Source organism: Zonotrichia leucophrys, chromosome 10 (genome assembly GCF_028769735.1).
Source record: "Zonotrichia leucophrys gambelii isolate GWCS_2022_RI chromosome 10, RI_Zleu_2.0, whole genome shotgun sequence".
Taxonomy (NCBI): Eukaryota; Metazoa; Chordata; class Aves; order Passeriformes; family Passerellidae; genus Zonotrichia; species Zonotrichia leucophrys.
Genome location: NC_088180.1, coordinates 13,222,534 through 13,241,001, shown reverse-complemented (window position 1 = coordinate 13,241,001; position 18,468 = coordinate 13,222,534).

The window sequence follows — 18,468 nt, the reverse complement described above, 5'->3', positions numbered from 1 at the left end:
AGTGAGAGGATGAAATGGCTGTTGAGCTTTTTTCCTGGGCAAGCTGGGCCCTGGCTCAGCTTCCCTTTCAGTGGCATTTCTGTCACACAGGATCTCCGTGTTTCTGTGCCTTCCTCCAGATGCTGCTTTTGCAGAAGTGAATGCCTGCATCTGCACACCCTGAGATCTGCTCAGGCACTGAGATAAAGTGCTTTGAACATCAGAGGGGATCAGTCTTTGTAGCTCTGATTAGGATGGATCCCACGGTGGGGAGCATTCCTGGGCACTGGGAAGGGCTGGGAATCCTTGGCTGACCAGTGTTTAGAGACACCGTGGAAATATCAGGCTGGAGGGCTATAAGTGAACCCATCTGTCACAATAATAGCACAATTTCCCCACCAATGGGTGTTTTCTCTGTGTTGTGCTGTGGCCTGGAGCTGGTCTGGAAAGGATCCAGGAGCACAGCAGTAAGCAGGTGAGGCTGGAGTCTGCTGACTGATGTGTGTGTGTGTTGTTTGGAGTTGCTTAGAGAGTTAGGTCAGGGCTGGCATAAAAGAAAGAGAGAAATCTTTATTACTGGGCTGATAATTTGTTGCAGGCTGTATGACAATTTTGTGCCAGGAAGGTGAGGGCACATGCCCTGCAAATGACTGTCCAACCCATGACCTGTGTGAGCAGGCATCTCCTTGTGAGAGCAGCAATTTGTGCTCTCTCATCCTGCTCTTGCTCAGTTGTTTTGGTGTTTTCCCTCTCAGCCATTCACTCCAAATCTCTCTCCTACATAACTGCTCTTTCAGCACGTGTGAGCAGGGCAGGTTTCTGGGATGGGCAAGACACCAGAGTGATTCCAAGGTAGAGGAAACAGCCTTAAATGATATTGCTGCTGGGAGGTTAGCACTGTAATGGTAATGGCTGTAATGACCTTCATTTTCTCTCAGGAGGGTGATGTGATGCTCCCCCTCAAGAATTTGATGAGTCAAAAAGAAGGAAGGAAAAAAAAAAGGTATTTTTGCTTGTGACACATGACCCTTGCTCTGCAGGAAAGAAAGGATATTTTCTCATTGGTGTCTGTTCCTGCCATACTGGCAACAGGCTCCACACAAGATCTCAATTTAGCATCCCCTGTGTCTTTCCACAAGGCTTTAGAAGAGCAGAAGTCCTTTCCCTGAGCTGCTGGCAGGTCAAGCATTCAAGCTGGTGGCTGTGCAGGTAATGTGAGATGTCAAGGGACATGCAAGCAGTCTTCCCTTGATCTGTGGCAGTTCCACCTGTGTCAGCGACTTTGATTAGGCTAATTTCTTTGGGAATCTTGAAAAAGCCATGGGTGATTCTGTGTTTCTCTGAAGGCCTCTGGAACCCATTTGCATGGTTAGCAAAAGTTGCACATGCAAATGAAAATCCTGTGCTTGCAGGACCACTCATCATGTAGCTGTGAGCATCATTCCCCCCAGTGCTCTAAACACAATCCATGAACTCACAGCCCTTCCCACCTGGAATTCACTCTCAACTGCTCCTGTGCAATGCATTTCTTTTCCCTGCATATCTCTCAGCTGTGACACTGCAGCAGTTTTGGTGGATTGCTTCTTGTAATCTTTCTTCTTTCTCAAATGGTAAACTTGTTCCTGATGTAATTACCCTGATAAAGTTCTGTGGCATGAGGGATCATCCTTAATGGCACTGCTGCTCTTGGCTGCAGACAAGAGGATATTTTATTTCAAACTTTTGTGGGAAGAGCAGTAAACAGTAAAGAGTTTTGTTTTCTCCAGCATCATCTTCCGCTGCACTGTCTGGCAGAGATGATGGTCCCTGCATCCATCTTACAGTGCTGAGGTTCCCTTAGGACTTCTCTGCAGCCTGCAATAACAGCAGTGAAGTGCTGAAAAGTGATTGTTCTGTAGGGGACTGAGGTGTTGTCATGGTCCAGCCAGCCCTGAAGAGCAGTGGCTCTGGAATAACAGGGGCAGTGCCATGGTGAGGGTCATTCCCTGCTGTAAGCAGAGGAAATCAAAGCACACTAGCAGTGAATGCAGGAGGAGGTTTGTGTGTTCTCCTTATCTGAATCCTGTGTGTCCAAGTGTGGGAAGGTCTAAGAACTGTATGACTCCATGCATTTCTGAGTAAGAGAGAGGTTGGGATGGTAGGAAAACAGGTTTGGGGCCAGTCTGGCACCTTTTCTCTTTTTACAAATATCTGTGACCTAGCTTGTATTTTCCATGTAAAAAGCCCCACACAACTACTCACCCTCTGAAGCTCACTTTTACTATTTCTTTTCACAAATGTTTCTTTCACCTGAAAATCAGAAGCTGCCACAACTGCAGCTTCCCAGGCTCCATTGTACTGCATGCTGCTTGCAGTGCTGCTTCAGAAAAATTTGCAATAAACACAATCCATGGGAAAGAGGGACAGAAACAGAGGGATTTCTGCCATGATAGAGGAGCAAGGAGTATTCTGGGTTCCTGAAGGAACCTCATTGCACTATATTCCTGAGCAAAGGGGAAAATGGAATGGAAAAAACATCAAATAGTGACAGCCTCGTGGTGCATTAGGAATTTACCCACTTGAAGGAAGGATTTGGAGGGTGTCAGTTTTTTGGGAATTTAGTGGGGTCCATAGGGATTATGCCACTTTGCATGAGTGTGAGATCAAGTACTGCAGGTCATTTTGGGGTCAGCAGGAGAGTTTTCAGCACCTTTTCCTGAAACTCTACAAGCTGCACAGAATTGCTTACCTTTCTCATGCCAAGTCCTTTCTTAGCCTACAAAATGTTTTTTTTTCCTGGTATATATCCCTCCTTCTGCCTGGGGAAAAGTCGATCGATTCCTGCTCAGCAAATGTGTCTACATCCTCTCCTCCACCAATTTGTGGGAGTGTTCTTGTCACCCTGCTGTACATTTTTAGGAGCCTGAGCAGCCTGTGAAACCCAGGCATCCTCCAGAGGCAAATTTCCATTAATTTGGTCCTCTGTGATCCTCAGACTGACCCTGATAACTTCTACAACCCCACCTGCAGCAGGAGGAGCCAGGGGAGCTCTCTGGGTTGTATTTCTTCACTGACATGGCTCTTCAGCACTCAAGGACAGTAATTGAATGTAATGTCCAAACCCCAAACCAGCCTGCAAATCCCAGCACTGTGAACAGGAAGCTTCAGCAGAGCTGTTTCCATCATCTTATCTCTCACAGACAGTTACTGTGTTCTTGATGTAATTACAGTGATAAAACAATGTGACATAACTGCTGGCTTCTATCGTGGTATCACTGCTGTTGACTTAAGTGACAGGATAATAATTTTATAAGAGACCTTTCATTTTTTTTTTCCCTGGCAGCCACTGGCAGTGTTTAAGCATGGGAGCTGATATCTCTGATAAAGCACATTATGCACGTTCCACAAGTCCTAAAACTTTTTATCAGTTTTATTTATGCACTGCTCTTCCAGGTGAAATTTCCATCTGTTCCTGCAGCATCGAGGCAGTATCTCTTCCCAGCCAGATCAGGGTCTAGTGTTTGCACAAATGGAGCTGCAGTGGCAGCAGTCAGTCATGGGTGGTGTTTGGGAGGGGAGAGAGAGGAAAGGGAATTTTTCTGCACAATTCCCTCAGTTTTCCATCACTGGTGCATTGCGGACATGCCAGTCCCCCTACTCAGCTGGAGGAGGTGTCCTTGGGATGGCTTCTGTGAGAAAGCCTGGTTAAAAATGAGCCATGTGAAGAGGATCAGAGTGCACTCAGACACCTCCTGGTTTTAATATATCAGAGCCCTGACAGTGTTGCTCCAACTGAGCTGGGGAGGTGCAGCCCAGAGCCAGACTGTGTGGGGAAAATTCCAAACCAATGGGAATCTAATCATATATATTTATGTCCCTGCACCTCCTTGTCTCAGCTGCACATTTATTGATGCAGTGTCACAGGAGAGCAGAGCCTTGCTGATCTATGCTGCCAGCCCAACCTCCCAGGGGAGCACAGCCCAGTGGCTCAGGAGGGACTTGTGCTGCTCCTGCTCCATCCTGCAGCCATCCACACTGCCTGAAAATACCTGGGAGAGCACAGCATAGATCTCCAGGCACAGGGGAAAATCACTGTTCGTATCTATAAATATTTCCAGGTGATGCAACAGGGCTGTGCACAGAGCAGGGCCCTTCCAAGAGCACTCATGGGAGCAGATGAGCTGGTGGGACTTGCTGGAGGTTTCCTTTGCCAGACAGCCTGGATGAGAAGATCCCTCTGGGGGATCCCTGTGACTCTGCTGCAGGGACATTGGCTCCCTGTCCATTTTGGCTGGACAAGCTTAGGTATGCAATGCTAAAAGCTGGAGATGCCCTCATGAGTTCTATTTCACTGTGTGCAAAACAGTAAAAATGCATTTTGTTTATCTGTGCAGAGTTGTCAGGAGGGATGATGAACTCAGAAAATCCAGTTATAGGCAGATTGAGTGCTCGTTTGCAAGATTTTGGATATTTGGATTATTTTTCTACCTTCCTTTTTTTTTTTTTTTTGTTCATTACAAGACATGATAATGTCTGGAAGAGCTGATATTTGCATTTGGTGACAATCAAATAGAGAAAGGAATCATCCAAGAATATTAATGGGCAGTGAACCTTATAGGGTTTATGGTTTGAGCTTGTCAAAATGACTCTGCAAGGAGTTTTGACAGTCTGCAGATTTTGAAGATGTTTTTCCCTTGCTTTAAAGCATTCCAGAGTGTTCATAAGAGGAATATGTTTTTCATTTGGACAGTTCAGAATTTTCTGGTATTTTCCTCTCCATCCAAGCAGCAGAGGAGGAGAGGGGAAGCTCTAATTTGGTATAAAATAATTTTCCCGTCTTTGGTTTCTCTTGGAAAATAATACTGACAAATTGGGGTGGGTAGACAGCTCTCTGGAGAAGTAGTGTGGACTTAAAATTTTGGCTTTATAAGCTGTAGTCAGAAGCTGAAACCATCATGTCTTTCCCAACAAGAGCAACTGGGAATGGGTGCAATTTTGGGACTGTGAGAGAAATCCCAAAACGAGCTTACAATAGTTCCTATCCTATCTTAGACTGGGCAGCCTCCTTCTCTATGTTTTACCACCACCTCCAGGGGAGAAGGGAGGTCTCTGGCTGCTGAAGGTGTGGCTGCAGGTGTGCCCTGTGCTGCTGTGGAGGCTTCCCCTGCTGCAGCAGGAGCTGCTCTGTGCTGTGCCTGTCTGTGCTGCTCATTTGTGACACTGTCCCCCATGGCAGTCCCTAATGAGAGCCTGAGCAGCTGGAACAGGTACCAGGGGTAAGAGAGGGATGTAACTGCTCTTTTAATGCTTCTTTTGTAGTCCTTTCCATCTGTTCAATTCCAGCTGACGCCTGCCCTGACTGTCACTCCCTGGGAGATTTTGTGTTGAGGTGCCCTCCTGGGCTTTTCAGGCAATCAAGTGGTGGCACATGGCCATGATAAACAAATGTCTTTAAAAATTCCCTGCATTGCTATTGAAGTGCTGAACGTGGAGCCCATCACACAGAGGAGCAGGACAGCTTTTCACCTGGCACTATCATCCTCCCAGCCAGCAGCTTTTGTGTGCCTCTGAGCTGTGGAAGAGCCCCAGACAATGGAGAAAAGGATATTTTGACAATAACTCTTCCTGTGATTGACCTCTTACTGATTGGAGCCACCAGAAAGGATCCTGGGGCTTATTAGGGCTGCAAAAGGGATCCCAGGCCTTCCTGTAGCCTTCTCCTTCAAAAGGAATTCTATTAGGATGGTCCTGCTGCTGGGGGAGGTCAGGTGTACAGTTCTGTGAAGGAAGAACCAGTCTGTGTTTTAGTTATATACTGCAGGCACACTGTGTGGGATATATATATATATATATAAATGTATATATATGTATATATGTGTATATATATATATATATGTGTGTGTGTGTGTGTGTGTGTGTATGTATGTGTGTATATGTATGTATATATATATATATGTCTCACAGGGATTTCATACTTCCAAAAAGTGAAATTCGTTCTGATTTCAAAATAACATTTTGTTCAAGTGGATGCTGGAAAGTGTTGCTTCCTTCTTTTGAAGCAGCTTTCATATTTTTAGGAGAAGGGAGGAGAAAGGAGGGAGTGATGAAGTTAATCCTCTGCTCCAGCTAAGCCAAAGTAATATCTCAATCTTATAAATATTTCAGCAGCTCTCAGTCTCTCTGAGAGCATTATGCTTTGGCCAGGTAGTCCAGATTTATAAGGGATGTAACATCAATTAATTTTTAGTCACAGTCATCTGTATTATGTCACCTACTCAATCACAGGCCCAGGAGAGCTGCTGACCCAGGGCTCCAGCATCTTCTTTCCAGGTCAAGCAACAAGTCACTTCTAAATCTTTCAAACCTCTTTCCCTTTCCTGATGGTTTAGGGATTAACTTTTCATCTGCCAGCCCTTTGCTTTGCTGTGAGATCTCGTTTTGTTTCCCAGCAAGTGAAGTCCAGGATGCTGAAATGCAGAATCTGTTTTGGTGCTTTTCACCAAATTTTTCTTTAAAAATAAGTAAATATAATAAATATCAACCTCTTTGCAGAACCAGTTCTGGTTGGTAACAGGCGGAGGAGCCCAGCTCCTCCATCTCTGGGTGAGGTGGTGCTGCCTGGAGCTGTTAGAGGGTCCTGTGCTAGTGAGAACAACTCCTGGAAGACGGGCACGTGTCCTGCCAGGGAGAGCCTAAAACAGGAGCTGTGAACAGAACCAGCTCTTCAGGTGTGCCTTCAGCACTGGGATGCCACCCCAGTGCTCCCCCAGGACTGGGGACAAGTCTGGGACACTGCTCTGAGCCACAGCTGTGGGAGCTGCTGTGAGTAGAGGAGCACATCTCAGCATGTGTTCCAAAGAGATGGACCCTCCAAAAGGGCTGGGCTGCTCTGTCTGTCCATACACGAACACAGGAGGAGGCATTTGTTCCAGCAGGGTGTTTGGCTGGGATGTTTTTGCCTGGATCAGCTGTTCCCAGCACCCCCAGGGAAGGGCAGGGAGGGGATGGAGTCACACTGACAGGTCCAGAGAGCTCCACCTGGTCGAGGCTGCACTCAGGAGCACTGATGGGCAGTGCCTTTTATTTCCTTTCTCCTCCATTCATTGCAGCAATGTGTTTGGCTGAAATCCCTCCCAGGGATAATTCCAAGTGTCTTCCAAGTTTTAATTTAAAGGCATTATAAAAAAAGGGGGGTGTGGGAAGAGAGAGAGCGTGTAGTTCCTTCTTGTTCCTCATTATTGCAAATGTATGTTTGATTTCCCATTTGGGTTCATCTGCCTTCATCTTTCAGCTGCCATTGGTTCTCACTATGCCTTTCTGTGTGTGAGCAGATACCCCTCTAATATTTGAGATCTTTCCTGCTGGAGGTTGTTATCCCCCATAACTATCTTTTTGATAAAGCGAATTGAGCTCCTCTTAGTCCCTTGCAGCCAGGCATTTCCCCCACTGTATCTGGTGGTTTTTTGTAATTCTCTCCAGCACCATCTCTAAGTGCTTCTTAGCAACCTTTGAAAAATGTATTTGTGAGAGCTGTTATCAGCACACCAGCATTGGTTTCACTCAGGCAGTCTGAAGTTACAAGGCACATTCTCCATCCCTTTGCATGTGACTAAAGGCTGCACCAGACACTACTGACTGCAACCTTCTCTGGGAGCTCACAGCCAGTCACTTCTTTATTAGGAAATAGCTCCTTTTGCTGTGTGTGTGCTTTGCTTTCTTTTCTTGTTCTCAGGGCACAGGCACTCCCTCACACTTCCCTACAGCTTTCCACCCACAGCTGGGACGTAGATTTTCCTGCTTTGTTTGCATATAGCTCAGTGTTTACATCCATTAAGGTGTTTGGCTTGGACAGATCCAGCATACCAGGAGGTCTGCAAAGCTCCGTGGAGCCTCCTGCTGAATTGCTCTGTGCTTCCTCCCCAGCTTTTGTGTTGTCTCTAAATCTAAATGGCAGGGATTTTAATGCTGCCTGGCTGAACAGCACTGGAAAGGCTGACTGGCACCAGGCAATACTCCTGGAATTATAGTGAAACTAGACTTTTTTTGGTTGCCAATTTCCTCACACTTCCATCTGTCCAGTGTTGTGATTTCAGCTCTTTGACTTATTCCTTCCTCCTTTCCCAGTCCCATATTTGTGACTACTTTACAGCAATTGTGGAGAGAACAGGCAGTGGGATGAGAAGGGCTGGGTAGTGAAGGGGGTGAATGGGGAAAACTGGGTTTACAGGTACCAGGTCCATCTCTGTGTGTCTGTGTACATGTTACAATGCAGAGCAGAGAAGCCTGAAGTCTCCTTTAGCACAGCCTGTAATCCTATTAGAAGGATTACTCTGTTGTCCCAAGCTATCTGATCGTGGTAAGAACTCATTTAGGTCAGCTGTTTAGGAAATTTACACACACAAGAAAAAAAATAAAATATAAGCCTCTTGCTCTATTTCATAGGGATCGACAAGCTCCTTTTAGACTTTCCCTGTGCTAGTGATTACATCCCTGCTCTTGTCATTTCTCTCTTAAACCCTCATGTAAATGACTTGCTTTCAGGTTTTTACTTCTGACAGCAGATGTGGATAGACAACGTGGTAGCTGGACCCCAGGTATTTCCAGACCTTGAAAGGATTAGAATTCTAAACAGTAAAGTACTTTGGATTTGCTCTCCCTCTGTGCATTTGTGCCCATTATAACTTCAAGAGCGAGGGTATGGGTAAGTCTGATTTGTGGGCAGAACTTAATGAAAGCTAAATCTGGTCTGGCAGGGCCCCAATCAGTTTAATCCCTGGTCTGCTGATTATCAGCAATGTTATAATTTAATTTGAAGCCTCTGTATTTAGAAGGTCAGTGAAGCACTCCCATGCTTTCATTTATGGAGAGAGAAAACAGGGTGGCAGTCAGTTCAAGTGCCCGTTTCCCTCAGTGCTCCAGCAAAGACAGGTATTAAACAGAGGAGATCTTAAAACAAGCAACAAACAAAGCATCTTGGGCACAGAAGTATATTTATGCAGCCAGGCAGGAGCTCTTAACGTTGGGAAAAGTGTGGTGGGAGCCTTTGCTTCCCAGACTGGAATAAAGCCATCACCATCCCAAGTTCTGCATTGTATTTCACAGCCTCCACCCAAATCCTTGCTGCAGAGCTGGGAGGGAGGTGTGGATCAAAATCCCACCTTTTTCTGCCAAAACACAGCCCACTCATGAGGGACTCCACTCTGCTTATTGGCAGGGCTGAGTCTATGACAGGCAGCTGAGCTGCTTCTTTCCACCCAGTTGTGCTGTTTCTATCCAGAGGGAAATGTTGTCAATGTACACAGAAAGGTGTGAATCCATGTTTCTGCACAGCATTTTGGAACATTAAGCTCTCTTGGAGTATTCTGCCTGCAGACTAACAGGGAGAGCCACTATTTGTATCTGTCCAGGATCTCCACATGTCTGGCAGCCCAGCTTGGGTCCTGTCTACTCAAGGTGCTGCACGCACTCTAATTCCAGTCATTTCTGCAGGAAGCAACCAGATCAACTGTGCAACGTGTGTTTGTGAGGTGGGGACCCTTCCAGAAATCATCAGACATAGTTTAGATGTGCTATTGTGGATTGAGCAGCTGGTCTGGGATACTACATGTGTAGCATCCCCTCTTCTCCTTAGGCATCTTTTTTTCCTCTCTGTCTCCCTCAGAGCAAAGGTCTGGTTGAGAAAGAGTTGGGTCTTTCCCAAAGTCTTCTCCCTCACTGGGATTTGAGCAGCAGCCAGGTTGGGCTCTGGTCAAGGTTGCTGTTCTCTCACAGGACCTTGGGGTAGAAGAGTGTTTGGTCAGGTGAAAGGAAGTGAAAGGATTCTGTGAGCACGGAATTCCAGGTGCTCATGTGTGTTGGAAGTCATTCTTCACTGGGAGTTGTCCATTTAGCTGGCAGGTATTTCTCATTTGTACTGACATGCAGAGCCCTTCAAACATGTTGGAATTCAGGATTTGCCAGAGGAGGAGCAGCCTTCTCCATCCCACCACTTCTTTCCCTTGGCAGTTGTTAAGGTTTGTGGGCTGGTGGCCATCTGGGAGACCTACATCATACTTGGTCTTGCTTTTCCTTCCAAGCTAGGACAGCAATTTCCTTCCATCCTTTCCTTCACCTCCTCACCTGGATGTCTTTTGCTGGATTTATTCTGTTTCTAGAGCATGTGAGGTGATCGTTGTTCATTCATGCCCAGCCAACCCTTCCTTTAGCTTACCAGAGTGCTTGCTTTAAGAGTGGAGGTTTTTACTGCCAGATACCTGCTCCCTCCTCTGTGTTTCCAGTGGAGTGCTGGTGACATCCAGTGTCTAGTTTGCCTTATCACTGGCATGCATGTGTCCTATGCTGATATCCCCAGGGGATGCTATAGATCTAAAGACTTGTTTTCCCCCTCAGCTAGTCTGCATTTGAATGAGGAATCCTGCACCATGTCGGAGGTGTTTGTGACATCTGTAATTCACACATGAAGAAAAAGGAACCTTTGAGGCTAGAGCTCCCACAAAAAGCCGCCTTGAAGAGGAGAGGCAACTGTGTACAAAGAGAAATGAGAACTGAGAAACAAATCAGAGCTTCCATTGGAGATAATGAGAATCTCAGATAGCGACACAACTTACTGAGGCCAGAGCAGTCCTGTCTCTCCACTCCCCAGGGTGAGGCTTAATGGTTTGTAAAACTCACAGGGTCACTGCCTCCATCCCCTCCCTGGAAGCAACAATGACCCTGCAGGAAAAAGGTGCAGGAGAAATGCCAAGGTCCAGCAGCACCGACAGTCCTCCACTGGTCCTTTTGTCACTGCCTGGGCACATGGAGAGGGACTCTGTTTGCTCAGGCTACCAGGAAAGGAAGCCAGTGTCCATGGCATGGCTGCTGAGCTCTCAACCGAGATGCAGCTTGGCAAGAAGGACTTGACTGGAGCACTGACGGTGGGACATCTGATACAAACCTGGCCCAAGTACCTCAAACGCATAGAACTGGCTAAAGGCAATAATTATCCTCAAACCTAGTTTCCACCCCATTTTTTTAACTGAGGTAAACTCAGGTTGTGCCTCTTAAGTTTTGCTGTCATGGAGATTCCTGAAGCTGTGGAGCTGCTCCTGAGAGAGTGACTAGAAGCCCTGGTTGCTTGGGTCATTACACACAGTGCAAAGCACAGGGGAGGGATCTGTCACTGTTGGGCTAGGAAAGACAACAAATGGACCTTTCCAACCCTAAATGCTGTGATTTTCTCCACTCCTCATTTCCTTTATGAGATCCAGCCTTGAATGTAGTTGCTGCTTCCGCAGCTGTGTGCCCAGCCCTGGGGGCAGAACATGCTGCTGCTCTCATTCCCAGCATCCTCCTTCTCATCTCACACATCCTATTAGAAAATAGTCCTTCCCCAGCAGGGTTCAAGGGTCACAGTTTGGTGTGTGAGAGAAGCAAGTGCAAGAGTGCAGGAGAAGCCCTTGAATCAGCTTTGCATTTCAGCAGTTTACAGATACTGAACAGCAAATGGTGGGATTGGGCTTTAAAATAACAGAATTTTGCTTCATATTAATAAAAATGGGGTGGACTGTACCTCTCCTTGCCTTGGAGAAAATATGAGAGAAAGGCAAGTGCTTTGATCCCTGAAGGGGTGAAGGGGTCCTGGGCTCAACTGTCAAAACAGGACATATTCTGCAGGACATATTCTGTAACTTCTCCTCCCAGGTGGTCCTGTTATCCATGGCCCCTTGTGGCGCAAGAAGTGCAGAGGAGCACCATATTTGCCTGCCCAAGGCCAGAGGCAGCTGACTCCCAGCAGGATGGTTTCCCTGTCATCTCGCTCTGATGATCTTGGTTTATGCTGTTTGTTTTCTTTAATTGAATCTTTTATAAATTAACGTGATTTCTGCATAATGTTTATCTTCCTCTCTGCGAGCCTTTATGACCAAGACAGCCTGGAGTGGGCTAATTAAAACCCTGAGCCATGGCTGTGTCCCTGCCCAAGAAGGGAGACGACCGTGTAATGTACGTGGTGCTGATACCGATCTGGGAGCTGGTGGAGCAGAGCAGCAGAGGATCTGTCTGTGACCATCAGTCTTACTTAAGGAGCCTTTTCTATTCATTGCTGTTGAGGCCTGTCTCTCTTCTGCCTTTAAGTGGATGCTACGATTAGGAGTGAGCATCATCATCCTTGCAGATACCTGTGCTGGCAGTGATGCAGGCAGGTACTTGTGCAGGCAGCCAGGAGAGCTCCCGGAGTGCCAAGGCAAAGCTGCACACCCTGATCACCTGGAAGGGCTTTTCCTCTGCACTTTGTGGCTGAGCACTGCCTTGAGAAGCAGCTGAAGTTGTGAAGTTGTCCCCCTGCTCCCCTGAGGCAGGGAGCTGTGAATGTGCTTATCTCCCTCAGCAGAGACACGGCTGAGCTGCAGCTTTTCCCACCCTGGGAGCACTGAGGAACCAGGAGAGCTGTGCCAGGGGGCTGGAGGTGTAGGAGTTAAGCCTTCTGTGTTCAGCTCTGAGGAAGTCCTAAGGGGACTTTTCAGAAGGCTGCCTCCTTCCTCTACAGGCCTTTTTTCACTATTGTTCTTTCAAGATAAAGAACTTGGCTCTGTAAAGGAGTAAGCCAAGCACTGTTTTATTGCTACCAGCTGAATAGTAAAAAAGCCAAGCATAACCCATTTGCTGTTGTGCAGTGGTTAAAATCCAGCTTGGTACTTTGCATTCCAAGACATTCTGCCTCATCCTTTTTCATAGATTTCCTGCAAGCAGTAAAAATATCTTGCAAATGACTTATGCCCAACCACAAAAGCCCCCGTGTAAATATGCTGGTGCTCAGTTACAGAAGGGAAAGCATTGCACAACAGCAGCTTTAGGAATCTTTGTTTAATTTAAATGAGGTAATTGCTTTCCTCATCTGTAAAGGCACTCTAATGTTAACCTCAGAGTGCAGGGTGGTTACCTGCACAGATTCAGATCACAGATTCAGATCCTTAATGCCTTAGGTCTTAAGTGAACAAAAGCCTCCTCTGGGCATGGTATTTTAAATGTTTATGGTTACAAACTGTGTGTGCCTATATCTGGCTCCTCCACTACATGACACATACAGGGTCCAGAGCAGGCAGATATCAAAGCTTGCTTAATGAACTGCTTCACCTCCTTCCTCTCTGTGGTCACCTTTGTCTCTGTAACACATGTTCCCATGCTGAACCTCGTTGTTTTGGCAGACTTCCTCTGTGGGACCGCAAGGAGTGCTCTGTATGTACAGTGACACTGAGAAGATGGACAAATTGGGGTCTGGAGAAGGAGACTGGAGACAGAAGCTCTCCAGGGAAGCAAGGAGATGCTGGTAGGACAAGATGTCCTGAGCCTAATTCCTGCAAAGCTGTAGGCTCAAAATGAGAGAAGCCAACCAGAGCTGTGATGGATGAATGGTTCCCAGTGAACTGGGACAGTGGGAGCTGCTCTGTTTAAACTCATTCCTTGCCCTCTACAATGTCCTTAAAGTCCCCCCTGAAGACCCTTAACATATATTGATAGGTACAAATTCTTCTTTTGACATTACACTCTTCTCATTTGGCTTAATTTCCAGTACAGACCTGCCTGGTTCCCTGTTTTATTTTCCATTTTATCAGGGGTGACTATAAACAAATCTTCTTGTAAGATCAGCAAATCCAGTCCACTTTTCAGCTTGTCCTTCCCCTCAACCATGTCTGCATCACAGTTTGAGCTGAGCTTTTATTACTCCTGACAGCTGGAGCTGTGGTCTCTGCAGAATGGTTTCCCCAACCTCTGTGAGCTCTGTGCCAAAACTGGAGTTAGCTGTTCTCAGATTTAACAGCCTCCAGTTTCACACACAGATTTCCAGCATCCCTGGCCCAGCACTCATTCCTGCCATAGCTCACCTTGTCAGCACTAGGAGCAACCTAACACTCATTGTTTCAACCTGACCCCACTCTCTGCCTTTAAAAATCTGCAGATAACCTTCCTTCTAATATGCCACTGGTAATGCTACCCATGAGTGAGAATAATGGTAGGAAAATAAGTTCACCAGGCTGTTTTCTGTCCTTTTTTGTTCCACATGAGGGACTTGAAGTGCATTTGTAGTTTTATAATTCATGTAAAGCAAAGAGTAGGAGCTGCAAGTGTGACTTTGAACAGGGAAACAGCAGTTCTGCTCCTCACAGTCTGAACCCACCAAGATGCATTTCTGACTGTCATCCTTTTGGCAGAGACTGACAGCCAGCAGGACTGGTCTTCTCTGCTTGGAGTGGAGGTAGTCAGGGTGTCTCCATGGTGTTCATGGAGATGAAAACCACTGAACCCTTCAGAACCTATTCTGTCCAAAGGTTTTGGCTGAAGTTACAGCAAGCAAGGGTTAAAGCTGTTGGTGAGGTCCCAAGCTCTTTGGTGTTCACCACTTTCTTACACAGATGGGGAAAGTTTTGGCAATCTTGCTGTGGTGCTGTCATTAGCATGCATTCATTTCAAATTAATTAAAAGAGAAGATGAGATTCCCAAACTCGTTTAACTTCCTAAGCTTTGTTCTCCAGGGATTGATAGCGGAAAAACAGCTGGAGACCCAACCTGTCCTTTAGAAAGGGATGAAATGCAGTTAATCCTGGTTATATCAAAGGCAGCAGAAATGAAAAGTAAATTCCCACTTGAGAAAAGGTTTTTTTTTCCTCCTCTGTGCATTTTCCCCACTGTGTTTTTCCATACAAGAACTTTCTTGCCCAGGAAGGTTGGGAGATATTTGTAGCCCTGGTTGTTTAAATATTAATCTGTGCTTTAAGACTCGTTTGTGTGCGCGAAAGAGAGAGACAAGTGCAGTGGAAATCTGACAAATGTACATTCTCTGCACTGGATAGAGCTGCTCCGGAGTGTGCAGTGACGTTAGTCAGAGCCAGAGATGTTATGTGCTTTGACAGGACCAGTCAATTATGGGTTTCAGAAGTACTAACCTGCAGCAGCCCCACAATATTAAATGGGGTGTCTGGGACCTGAGTTGGCCTAAAATCCATTCATTACTGTCCTAACCTGGAAAAATTGCCTTCCTGAGCTGAAAGTCTTTTCAGAAGTGATATCTGTGTTACATAAGTGAGGGTGTTTCTTCTGTAAAGAGAGGAAGCAGAGATCAGGCTGGGAAGGTGGGTTCCCAAGGTGCTGGCTCTGAAGAAAGAGGTGTCTGAACACTTAACTTGGCAACTGAAATGTGTGAGTTGAGATTTATGTAAATCTACAGTCAAACTCTGCTCTTTCCCTTGCCAAACAACACTCCATGTAGCTGGTTATTATTTGGAAGCAATTTTGCTCTCTGATGATTCAGTGAGGGAAGCTGCTGAAACAAAACAGAAGTGAACTGCAGAATAGTTAATATTGTAGAACAGAACAGGAGGCACATATCATCTTTATTTTTTGGGTCTCAGTCCTTAGTCAAGGCAGCTAAGCCTCATCCTGCCAGGGGAGGGTTGCAGTATCTGTGGTCTGGCTCTTCATTCATGCTCTGGCACTGAATATGGAGAATATGTATTCAACTACCTGCACCTAGTCCAAGAAGGTAAAAATCCATAATCAGCCTTGTGAAAACATTTGAATAATGAATAAATAGGAGAGAGATGACAATTTATGCCAAGAAGAAACAAGTAAATATTTTCACAATTTTTATTCATCTTCCACTTATTGGCATTTTCCACTAAGGTAGAATGGGAGGCTGGAGAGGCAAAGATGACAGAGCTGAGATTTGGGATGTCCCAGCAGCAGCGATTCTGGGGCCTGGCAGAGCTGCTGTGGCAGCATCATTCTGGTGCTGTGGGATGTGGTGGAGCTGCACTGAGGCACTCACTGTATGAGGAAGTTTTCATAGCACCTGCCCACGGTCTGCTCGGCTGCATCCCACACATCTCAGGCTTTCACACGTAGCTTTTGCAGGTCTGCAGCTCTTCCAAGCAGGAAGAGGAGGAAAGGAGAATTTCCTCAGAGAGCAGGGAGTTAATTAATGGCTCCAAAGCACATCATTATAGCAATGAACTGATGCATTGTAAATCACTTCCAACCAGTGGCTGAAGGTCATATCCATGTGCCATGGACCTTGCACGAATGCCCACAGTTTTCTCCTTGTTCAGTGAGTGTGGTACATCGTTAACTGAATTTGGAATTCAGACCTTCAAAGTGAGTGGGCATAGGAACCACACTCCTGAGGTGTTTGAAATAAACTCTGCATCTACTGCATGTCTGAGCTGTGGATCTAAATAGCTTCTGGTGAGTTCCCTAGGGCTTTGGAGAAGCCTTTCCAAATGGCTGTGAGTCACACACCACTTCATCGTTTAGGTATGCTGATGTGCATTGTTTGTTTGTGAGTTGTCCTTTTATTTCTGTAAATTTAATTGGGTTTTTTTAGGGGGAAAGGCAGTCACTGGCTTTGTTGTCAGGTGTAACTGGCCTGCAGCTGCTAGTTCAAACTGAGCTGTTCTTCCTCATGTCTCTATCAGTGAGGAGCAGCAGCAGGCATTGCTTCCTGCCATGGAAGTGCCTCCCATTCCAGGCATGAGGTGTTATTAGGGAGACTACGAGAGGAGAGGAAAGGGAAAAGTAGAGAAGAAGCCTGTCCTAATTTTGACTGGATTGGTACATCTGTTTGAATGAGAGCATAAATTTGCTGAGCAGACTCATTGTTTCACTGGCTCAACTGCATCATCCTCCTGCTCAGCTGTTTCTAGTGGTTGAAGGAGTTGGGGAGGATAAAGGCTTTGCATCTCCTTTCAAAAGTTGTGTTTCATTCTGCCTCATTTATAGTATTTGGATTGGAAATAAGTTTATTTCCACAGTGTAGGCTTTGTTTGACAAATGTTAATTTTATAGTCTTTCTGAATCCTGTAGAGAATGCCAGCCCACCTAAAATCTGAGGTGACTTGAAAATGGCATTAATGAGCAGTTGCTTTCCTTTTACCAACACAAGCAGAACTTCCAGACATTTTCTGAGATCAGATGTATCACGGTGACTCTACTCAATCCAAATAAAAGTCGACTCCTTTTGTAAAGCTAAAGTGGATTTGGATGTGCTCCTGAAATGTGAGAAGGAATAGATCAAACTAAAGTATAGATTTCTGGATGGGGGAAGCTGAGCTGGGAGCATGCACTGTTAGACCTTCAGGACCTCTGTACCTTTTATCTTTGATTTGAATCCATCTCATCTTTCCAGCAGTCTTTGATTTCCCATGTGAATAAAAGTTCCAAATGTCACATATCTGAGGACTGGCATATAAAAGGTCTTATTTTGGAGCAGTAGGAACCACATGCATCCAGCATTGAACAGCTCCCACATGCTGCAGCTCCATTTAATTGCTGAAATCAGAGATGTTGGGAATGGATTTCATCTGAAAGTCTGATCTCCTAAACTGAAAGGCATAGGACAACATTTGCTCATCCCCTGGAGATGCTGCCAGAAGTCTGTCTCTGATTAGCAATGTTAATGGAGTATTAACATAAGCCACGCCAGCAAGGGAAACTGTAGAACACATTATCATCAGGAGAGCCAGCTGTGTAAAGGCGTGTAAAGATGATGATAAATGTAGTTTGTGGCTTGGGGAGCTGGTTGTTGAACTGCTGCATCCCCTAATCCAGAAAGAATGGAGCAGGAATGGACACACCAGCCTGCTGTTCTCTGTGCCATCCTACCAAAGAGCAATGGAACAGGCAAAGAGAAGAACAGATGTTACCTTCACAGGCAAAGGGAGATGAAGGGGACTCCCCAGCCAAGTCAAGACTTTTGCTGTCACAGGTTGAATACTTTTGGCTCAGCTCCGTCTTTCAGCTGTTTAGGATTTTGCCTTTTGTAACGTCTGTGGAAGATTGATCCAGGATCTAAATATTGTGATGTCTCTGATTTCCACTCTAAAAACATCTCCAGAGATACTTTGCACTATTTGTTCTTGTTTTGTAGGTTTTTTTCCCCTTTTGACTCAGAATATGTGAATAGTCTGGTCTGAGAGTGAGGCTCAGAGATGTTGTAAAGCTGCTCGTTTCCTTTATTGTCTTGGATCTTTCATTGTCAAATATTAGCCATATAAGTCCTACAAATCCTCACACACTTGCCCCACCATATCCCTCAGGATGTCAGCGTTTTTTCCCTGATTTTGTACTTGAAATACAGAACCTTCAAGGGGGAAACTCAGTACATCTGACCCATATATTGTGGTGGTTTCTGCTTTGCCATGCGGAGAGAGCAGTGAGCTCTAGATCAGCTTGGGAGGGAATTGCTTGTCCTTCAGTGTGACAGCACCAACAGGGCCTTTGCAAGACAACACTGAATCTACTGCCATGAGCTTGTCTCCACAGTTTTCTGGTGGAGCCACACATTTCACCCAATGACCTTTTTGACATTTTCCTGGTTTCCCTCCTGCAGGAACACTTCAACAGTGAAGTGCCATACTCTGCTGAACAAACTTGGCATCTCATCAAGCTGACTTATTTGGTATGTATTTACACTTGTAGACTTTAGTACTCTCCTGGCAATTGAGCTTCCTTCCTGCCTACATAAATATGATTTCATTA